The 9,520-nt window shown below is 34.4% G+C and overlaps 1 long non-coding RNA gene across 3 annotated transcripts; it reads right to left on the bottom strand.

Annotated features, from left to right (window-relative positions):
* Positions 1-6,376: 6,376 nt before the first annotated feature.
* Positions 6,377-8,574, bottom strand: LOC309498096. 3 transcript variants are annotated; one of them, XR_014205848.1, is made up of 3 exons: positions 8,227-8,574; positions 7,956-8,125; positions 6,377-7,810 (listed from the first exon to the last, which is right to left on the bottom strand). It is a non-coding gene; the product is annotated as an uncharacterized lncRNA (long non-coding RNA). The 3 variants fall into 3 exon arrangements; XR_014205849.1 differs by having other exon boundaries at positions 6,378-7,810; positions 7,956-7,996; XR_014205850.1 differs by having other exon boundaries at positions 6,383-6,799; positions 7,648-7,810; positions 7,956-8,569.
* Between the last annotated feature and the right edge of the window lie 946 nt (positions 8,575-9,520).

Consider the following 9,520-nt stretch of genomic DNA (forward strand, 5'->3'; position numbering starts at 1 on the left):
CTGAAAATAACAGCAACATTTTGTCACATTTAGCTTCAAACAATGTTGTATTTAACTGGTATGAATTTTTGACGGTCACTTTTTACCACATTTACAACAATATTTGTCAACTTAGAGATATTTTAAATAGTTAAATCTAAATATTAAATGTTACACCTAAATGTTAAATCTAAATGCTAAATCTAAATCTAAATGTTAAATCTAAATCTAAATGTTAAATCTAAATATTAAATCTAAATCTAAATGTTAAATCTAAATCTAGATGTTAAATCTAAATGTTAAATCTAAATCTAAATGTTGAATCTAAATCTAAATGTTAAATCTAAATTTAAATATTGAATCTAAATGTTTAGGGTGAAACTAAATATTGAACTAATATGCAAAATCAAAATGCCGGTAACCGGAAGTGCCAAAATAAAAGCTCGAGGAGGTCAGTGTGTGTTTATAGCATGGTTTATAGTGTCAAATAACGAATAAAAACCATCTCATCCGAGGAAATGGACTCTTGGACATGGATTATCGTGATAATAACTACCTAAAATAATAAACACATTTGGAGAAACTGTATTTGAAGAGTAGGCTAGCGTCACTTTTATGAAAAGTGCGGGACTTATGACCTGCAGCCATAATAGCCAGCCACAAGGGGGCTCACTTTGACTGAATGTCATGTCATCACTCTCATCACGAAACTCTACAGTTTCTCCAAATGTGTTTATTATTTTAGGTAGTTATTATCGTTATATTATAGTTATTATTATATGAGATGGTTGTTATTCGTTATTTGACACTATAAACCATGCTATAAACACACACTCAAGCTTTTATTTTGGCACTTCCGGTTACCGGCATTTTGAATTTGCATATTAGTTAAATATTTCGTTTCACCCGAAACATTTAGATTCCACATTTAGATTTAGATTTAGATTTAACATTTAGATTTAGATTTAACATTTAGATTTAACATTTAGATTTAGATTTAGATTTAACATTTAGATTTAGATTTAGATTTAATATTTAGATTTAACATTTAGATTTAACGTTTAGATTTAACATTTGGATTTAGATTTAACATTTAGATTTATATTTAGATTTAACATTTAGATTTAGATTTAGCATTTAGGTGTAACATTTAATATTTAGATTTAACTATTTAAAATATCTCTAAGTTGACAAATATTGTTGTAAATGTGGTAAAAAGTGACCATCAAAAATTCATATCAGTTTTTTAAACATTGTTTGAAGCTAAATGTGACAAAATGTTGCTGTTATTTTCAGCGTGAGCCGCTTTACAAACGGCGCCCCATAGTTCTCGCCAGACATTAGACAATCTACTGCAAATGGGCCTTTAAACAATATGCTTCATAAAATGCATAGTTTTAGAGATATCCTCAGATTTGAAATGAAGCATGACCACACTTGTGGTTTCACTTTAATTGTGGTTATAAGTTATACTACATTCAAATATTATTTTTATACAATTATATAATCTTAATATTTTAAGTTTTTTTTTTTTTTTTTTTTTTTTTAGTTTTTATGTTTGAGCTTATATATCTCCATATTAATAACATTCTGAGTCTTGAACTGTAAACTCTGAAGTGTTGGCTTTCTAAATATGTTGGTTATGTGTCTATTTAGAATGACTATTTTAGAATATTAGAATTTATTTTATTTTTTTTGGTCATTTACAGTGGCGGTTCTAGATTGAATTACACCCTGGGCGAGACCCCCTTCGACCCCCTCCCATTTCCCATCCCCCCAACACTCATGACCAGAAGTCAAGACTAAACCAATTCACCTTGGTGACCGCACAATCATTTTGTATTACCTATATTTATTAGCCATTTCACAAAATTCAGAAAAACAAAAATGTGCAGGAACTATAGGCCTGTATTTATAATATTATGAATGAAATGTGCGTTATTTGGAAGAAAGTCGAGGTGTGACTGACTTTAGCCCACTAATTCCATTAGAGTATTGCTCTATACCAGGGGTCTCCAACCTTTTTTCATTTGAGAGCTACTTTTTAAAAATGAAAGTGGCCGAGAGCTACTCATGTAATACAATACTTACATCTCTTAAAGAATGTCTCATAACTCTCATATTAACAACTATCCAAACTGTTTTAGACCTGAAATAGTTTTTGTAGGCCTATATATGTCACCCTTAAAAGTGAGATGCAAAAGAGGGAAAAACTCCAATACACCCCCCACCCCTATCGCAAACAGCTGGCGTGATAGAATTTGCAAGATACTGTCTATAATAAATAGGTGTGATTTCTTCAGTACCGTCAGCAGAACCGATAACGTCCAAGCTTGATACAGGGTTTCGGTACCCATCCCTACATATGGGTGAGTTTATACGGATGAAAGCCTGTTGTATTCTGTCTCTTGATTTGTGATAGTGGCAGCTATTGTGAAACTCACCTTCTTCATGTACTCAGTGTGGATGGCATCAAGGTCTTGTACTGAAGAATCACAGGGCCAAACGCTAGGGATTATATCTCATCTGGTAACAAGAGCATAGCCATAACTTTAAGAACTCTAATGATATCTTTTGTGTGCCCAATTTTTCTATAATTTAGAAAGGCTATGCATGTCAATACGTTATGTCTCTTATACTTAGTGTTATTTTAATTTGTCAGTAGATTTATTAAAGGTGTCATGACCCACATTTTGCATTTTTCCACGAGAATCAATGTATGTTATGATTGCCTAACGATTATACACTGGCCGGGAAGCCGATATTTAAAAGTGAAGCGTTTGTTTACCTCAGGGTTTGTAAAATATCCCACGTGCACGCGCACTCAAATACGAGATTTTGATTTCTACCCTGGCTTGACGTCACGACGGTGGAGGATATGCCATATATGGACAGCGCAGCAGGAAGCCACGTGTGACATTGACACTGTAGTGGACATTATGCATCAAAGTGTCAGAGTCAGGATGGTACTTTAGCAAATAAGCCACTTCACTGGACATTAGTGAGTCATCTAATACACTGTGACTCACTGAAAAGTACATAAACATAGTTTTACATATGATACATTGTTATTATGAAGTTTGCCCTCAACGATAAACAGACAAGAAAATGATACAGCTATATTTTCATAGAATTGTATATTAAATAACTATGACAACATATCATTATTATATATTTTTTTTATAGAGTAGATAAGGATAGATAAATAAAACAAACAGTCAAGTAATAATAAACATAAAGAAAAACATCTCGTTACTTGTCTAAAGAAGAAAATATTGAATGTCTAAATAACCACAACGTGAAACAAGGCAAAAACACCACATGATAGTAAACGTTTATCTCAATAACCACTGTTAGGCTGATAAAAAAATTACACTACATCTCCGTTAATGTAATTCTACATTTAAATAAAAGGTAAACCTATGCGGGAGAAAATAGCAACAAATGTTTTAGCTCGTTACTGATGTTAATGTACGTCTCAGTCAAAATGATTGTCTTTACCATTCAGAGACATCTTGATGTAGACGTCCATCCAACAACTCAACATCTTCACTTTCTAGCTCTGGTTCGGAGTCCGGCTCAAACATGTACGGTTGAATCCCATAGGTCGCGGCAGGGTCTGGTTCATTGACAACTTGCGCCATGATGTCAGTTTGTAATGATATGCTAAAGAGTTACCTGCGCTGTCAACCCCCCTCCTTCCTGCAACCAATCAACGCGCCCCTCATTTGCATTATTATAATGACCGTCCACGACAGCCAAAACATCGCATCAGATCTCGCGAGACAATAATGCCTTTAGAAATAAGGGTCTGAGGAGCTCTGTGTTTATTTTTTTTCCACTTTTTTTTTTTAGAAGTGCCTGAAAGACTATAATAGAGCGTTGGGTATCCAAGGTAACACGAGGTCATGACTCCTTTAACTGAAACATTACAGTGAAATAAATTAAACAAAATGATCATAAAATTAAAACATTGATCAGGACTTTCTAACCAATGTTAGTCGGCAGCATTTGTGTTTTAGCATTCTGTATTAAGAATTAAATAGGCTTACAGTAGGTTGTTCTGATTAGCATAATGTTCTTTAATAAATAATGAAAACATTTCAACATAAAACCATGCAATAGAAAAATATTAGGCTACATCAATGCGGCTTTGCATGAACATAAGAGTTAAAGCTCATTCTCTTAGACAGCGTTCAGACAATAGCTCTGTGGTCAATACAATAACATGCGCCTCGCTGAGCTTCAAGCGTACCAAGATCGAATTTCAGCTCAACCATCTTCATAATTTTGTCTCTTGTTTAATATTTGTCAAAAATAAAAACTTTTGAAATGTTCATTTATTGATTCAAAACTCTTTTCGGAGATTTGTTGTGTTTGATTTGGTTTGTTGTGTTTTCCTGTCATTTGTATTGAAAGGCGTTTAGACGATATAACATTTTAGCCTACATGCTGTTAACCGATGTTGGACGACAGCGTTTATGTTTTACCATTCTTGATGCTTAAGTAGGTAACTGTTTATTAAAGTCAAGCGTTTTGTTTAATTATCAATGGCACATTACAACATAAATTTGCTACATTCCAGTAGAGCCGCTGCACAGACGACGAAACTGATGAAGGAAGATTGTCAGCCGATATTACCAGAAAATTAAGATGATGAAGCTCGTTAGATCTGCTAAATTATTGGTTTGTGAATCATTCACGAAATTGAGATGACTGAGAGTAGCTGTGTTTCCATTACCCTTCAAATTGCGCAAATTGAAATTGTGAATTGAAAATACGCCCAATGGAAACGCCTATTTTCATAAAAACTCCTATATATCGCAAAAAAGTTTTTACGCTCACATGAGAGGTGGTTTTTCAGGCAATTCGAAAAAGGAATATTTCGCAAAACTGCAATGGAAACAGTTTTTGCCCATTTACAGGTCACCTGACGCAGATGGCACTGTATGTTTGGACAGAAGACCAGACCGAGTTCTTCATTAAACTCATAAAAGGCCAAAGTATTATCAAGACCTTGAAACAGAAATTAGGGAGAAACACCCAGAAACACCTCTCACAAAATATGTGCCTCTCCCAGTATAATGGGCTTTCCTTGCCATTAATGCTTGGATAACACGTACACACCTACGACTCCTATTAAAAAGAATGGGTAGTTACTGGGATATACGTAAACCTACCAATATCCGTTGCCATGATTTTTTTAATTACTTATCGCGAGAGGAAAAAATGATGTTTTAGTCGCATAACATCGGTTAATGGAAACACTGTCATTTCGCAATAGTTTTTTAGCGACATTTAGAAAATATCGCAAGCATTTTGCGCAAATATGTAATGGAAACGCGGTTAGTGATACCCGGCCATAGCAACGAAAGAACATTTTCAAAACAGATCCATACATTGAACAAATCAGAAAAAAGACTGATTTTGTTGACTTGGCTACACAAAATAACAGACTAACTAAATAGTATTGCTTTCAATATAAAAACCAATGAAAATGTAAAAGAACACTAAAATTATAAGTTTGAAACCCATCGCACATTTCAAGGTTTAAATAAAGTGTCGGGACAGTTTATTTATTTAAAACAGGGTTGCATTGAGTTTAGAGTTTATTCCCTTTGCGATGCAAAATAAGAAATACAGAATCTTATTCTTGCGACCTTTTAAATTTGTATTGCCAAAGAAATTGAAGCTAAATTAAACAATTAAAACAGTACAAAATGAAAATAGTTCAAAGCAACATAAATTTAGAACAGGCGTTTTTGCCTCTCTCTCGGGCTGGATCTCTTTTCATCACGTTTCTTTTGTATCCCTCACTGCGTGTCACTCTCTCTCGAAATTAAACATTTCAGGGGAAAAAACACATCATACAGCTAATAATACTGTATATGTCGCTGCGTGTCATCGCACTGTAAAAAATTCACCCGTAAATTTACAGTAAAATACTGGCAGCTGTGGTTCCAGCCCTTTACCGTAATTTTACGGTTTCAACAATGCTGTTATTTTACAGTAAAATACTGCTCTGTGGTTCCAGCCCTTTACCGTAATTTTACGGTTTCAACAATGCTGTTATTTTACAGTAAAATACTGCTCTGTGGTTCCAGCCCTTTACCGTCATTTTACGGTTTCAACAATGCTGTAATTTTACAGTAAAATACTGGCAGCTGTGGTTCCAGCCATTTACTGTAATTTTACGGTTTCAACAATGCTGTAATTTCACAGTAAAGTACTGGCAGCTGTGGTTCCAGCCATTTACCGTAATTCTACAGTTTTTAATTTTATGGCTGTGCTTCACAAAGTACTGGCAGTAATGGTTCCAGCTATAATTCTATTTCTATTGACTCTATTGTCCGATATCTATTAACATCCCTATATTTACTCAATGGAAAAAATGATGAAAATATAGATTATGGTACAGTATTGTTTGCCATTTATTTAAAACAGCTAACACGTTTTAACAATACACTAACAGTTAAGGAAAAAAAGTCACAGAAAATACATTGTAAAATTCAATGTGAGGAACCAGTAGGCAAACAAAGAAACCTTACATTCAAAATGTCACATCAGCATCCAGGCAAGAGAGGAATTCTGAGTCTGAGAGGAAAATATTGAGAACCAATGGATGAAAAATCCTTGATAGAGGCAAAAAAAAACTGCCAAAACATCTCAAACATCTCATCTGAAAGATCTGGCCTGAGAGGAAGTCCGGATCTGAGAGGACAAGAGATCCAATGGGTGAAAAAACGTAGGAAGAGGCAAAAAACAGCCAAAACGTCCCACATCAGCTTTTGACACATCTGGTCTGAGAGGAAATCCAGATCTGAGAGGAAAGAAAATCAAGAAAATCTTAGTGGTAAAATAAATCACATGACAAAAACTAGTGATCACATATTCTACGAACACTTTTAAAAGAGACATAAAATGATCATGTTATTGTACATAACTAATCTTAGAGACTATCTATACTTTACTAAACATCTCATTAAACATTCACAGTGCTGCAGTAAGTGAACTTCTTGTTACTTAATGACCCACAAATGTTTTTTTGTTTGTTTTGTTTTTGTAATAGTTGTTCATGATTCACTTGTTTGTTCTGAGCAGTTAAACTGTCCACTGTTCTTCAGAATAAAATCATCCCCCTGGCACCCTATATAACTAATGAGTAGTTCTCATTGTGAAAAGATGGGTGTTAAAACCATGCAGTCACTATTGTAAAGGGTTTAATTGTTCAGAATGTGCAGGAAAACCAAAGACTGTGCAAGACATGGTGGATTTTTCTGAAGAACATTGTGCAGTTTAACTGCTCAGATCAAACAAGGTACTCATGAACAACCATCACAAAACAAAAACAACATTTGTGGTTCATAGAGGTAACAATGTAGTCACTTACAAAATGTACATTTTTATTACACTGCACTAAGAGTGGCTAATGGGATGTTTAGTAAAGTCATGAAAGATTATAATTGTTTGTGTAGCTAGCTTAAACACTTTGTTTGTCTATACATGTGACTGATGAAGACATTTTATGACCAATTAATGCAGAAAATCATCCAATTCCAAAGGGTTCAGATACTTTCTTACCACTGAATATGAATGCAGTTAAGAGGTGTTGATTCTTTTAGGAAGCTGCACAAATGTGAGTGTCAGTGGACATTTAAGTTTAGTTACCTAGACGAAGTTCCATTCAAAATCGATGAGGTTCTTCAGGAGAGAAGCAACTCTGGGATTGACAGTGGCAGACTTCTTGCTGACAAGTTTTCCAGTCTTCTTTGAAACCACCTTGCCTCTGCAGGTCTTCAAACCTCTTTCAGGGTTTATCCCAACAAATCGTCTAAGGGTAATAAAAAAATAAAAAAAACACCCACACACACATTAAAAAAGAAAACTTACAAAATCTACCTTTTATCAACTTAAATATTGGATTAAATATAAATAATTAACCAATTTAAAGGGTACTATAAAAGGTGATAAAATACCTTTGAATGAATTCCAAGGTGCCACATGCCTCCTCTAGATACTGAAGATTGAAGACGTAGAACAGTGCAAACATGGTTGCTATTGCAGTCAGGAATCTTGGTTGTATGCCATCACAAACAACACGACCCTAGGGTAATCATCCAGCGTTCAGTACAGTTCTCTGCCCTCCCTGAAATGAATTTTATTTATTTTATTTTAAATAACAGTTTACACAATATTCTAATTTTTCTGATTATTTATTCACTCTAAGGCCATCCAAGTGAAACTCACCAAAGATTAGGGCTGTGTACTGTCTCAGTAAAACATTTACATCAAGTGAATGATTCCTAGAAAAAAAAGAAGAAATAATTATTATTTCGTCATCTTAAACCAAGCAAAGACATTCGACGTCGAGCACGGAGAACATTGAATAGTGAAATGCCTCAGCTGTTGAGAACTGTCTGTCTTCAAAACGTGTTTCGCGCCAAAAAGTCGAGAATATCCGCCTCGTCTTTCAGAAATAACCTCTTTGACATTTTAATAGTATCGTTAAGTTACATGTGAATCTCTCAAAAACACAGGTAACAGTTACTCGCACCACTAAATCGAAATATATCTATTTTGCTTTGAGAATTTGAACAGCTTTACATCATAATTTGCATGGAAACTAAACAAATTGACCACTAACTTTTAATTATTATAATGGATCTGGATATTTCGAGTAGTTTTGTAATTATTTTCCATCTTATGTGCATGATATGACGGGATGGGGGGCTTCTATGATATCAGACTGCGTAGCCTATAATAAAAGATAATGAATTTCAAACCTGAACCAAACATATTTTTATTCAAAGATCAACAGTCTGTCATTATTCTGTATTGACAGGTGCAATATTTGAAAATCGATCATATATTTTTTTTTATTACATTTATATCTGCATTTATGTAAAAACTTAAACTTTCAAACATCAAAATGTCATTTATTAATATGTTTTCATGTCAATAACACATACAAACATCTTTTCCTATTCTATTTTGCTTGCTATTTTGCAGGCTTGCGTGTCGCGTGAAAAATAGGCGTCGGTTCTGTTTCTAGCATGCACGCGTTTTCCGCGCGCCTGAGACGCGCGTCTCACGCAGGCAGTGTGCAAGCTCTAACCTGTTAACAGGGGAGCCGAAATAAAAACGGACACGCCACGCAGCCAGTGTGTCGCCGGCCTCAACCTCCGCAGACAGTTTTTAATGTTTATAAGACAATAACTACTCAAGATTTTGCTTTAGTATAATTTTCGGGACAATTAGGCCCAGATTCGGGATTCGGGACAACAGTTTAGATTTCGGGACTGTCCCGAATTTTTCGGGACGTCTGGTCACCCTAGTTTACACATAAATGCTGTAAATTTATGACAAGTAATTAATTTATGGAACATAGACTGTAAATTAACAGGATTAAACTGTTTATTGAAATAACAGTATTTTACTGTTGGAAATTCACTGTATTTTTACAGCAATTTTTAACAGTGATATTTAGGCTATAATTTAATAAGATATAGGGCCTACATTTGGACACATCGAGAGATTTAAT

This window comes from Leuciscus leuciscus (assembly GCF_965113295.1).
Source record: "Leuciscus leuciscus genome assembly, chromosome: 4".
In the NCBI taxonomy this organism is placed as follows: domain Eukaryota; kingdom Metazoa; phylum Chordata; class Actinopteri; order Cypriniformes; family Leuciscidae; genus Leuciscus; species Leuciscus leuciscus.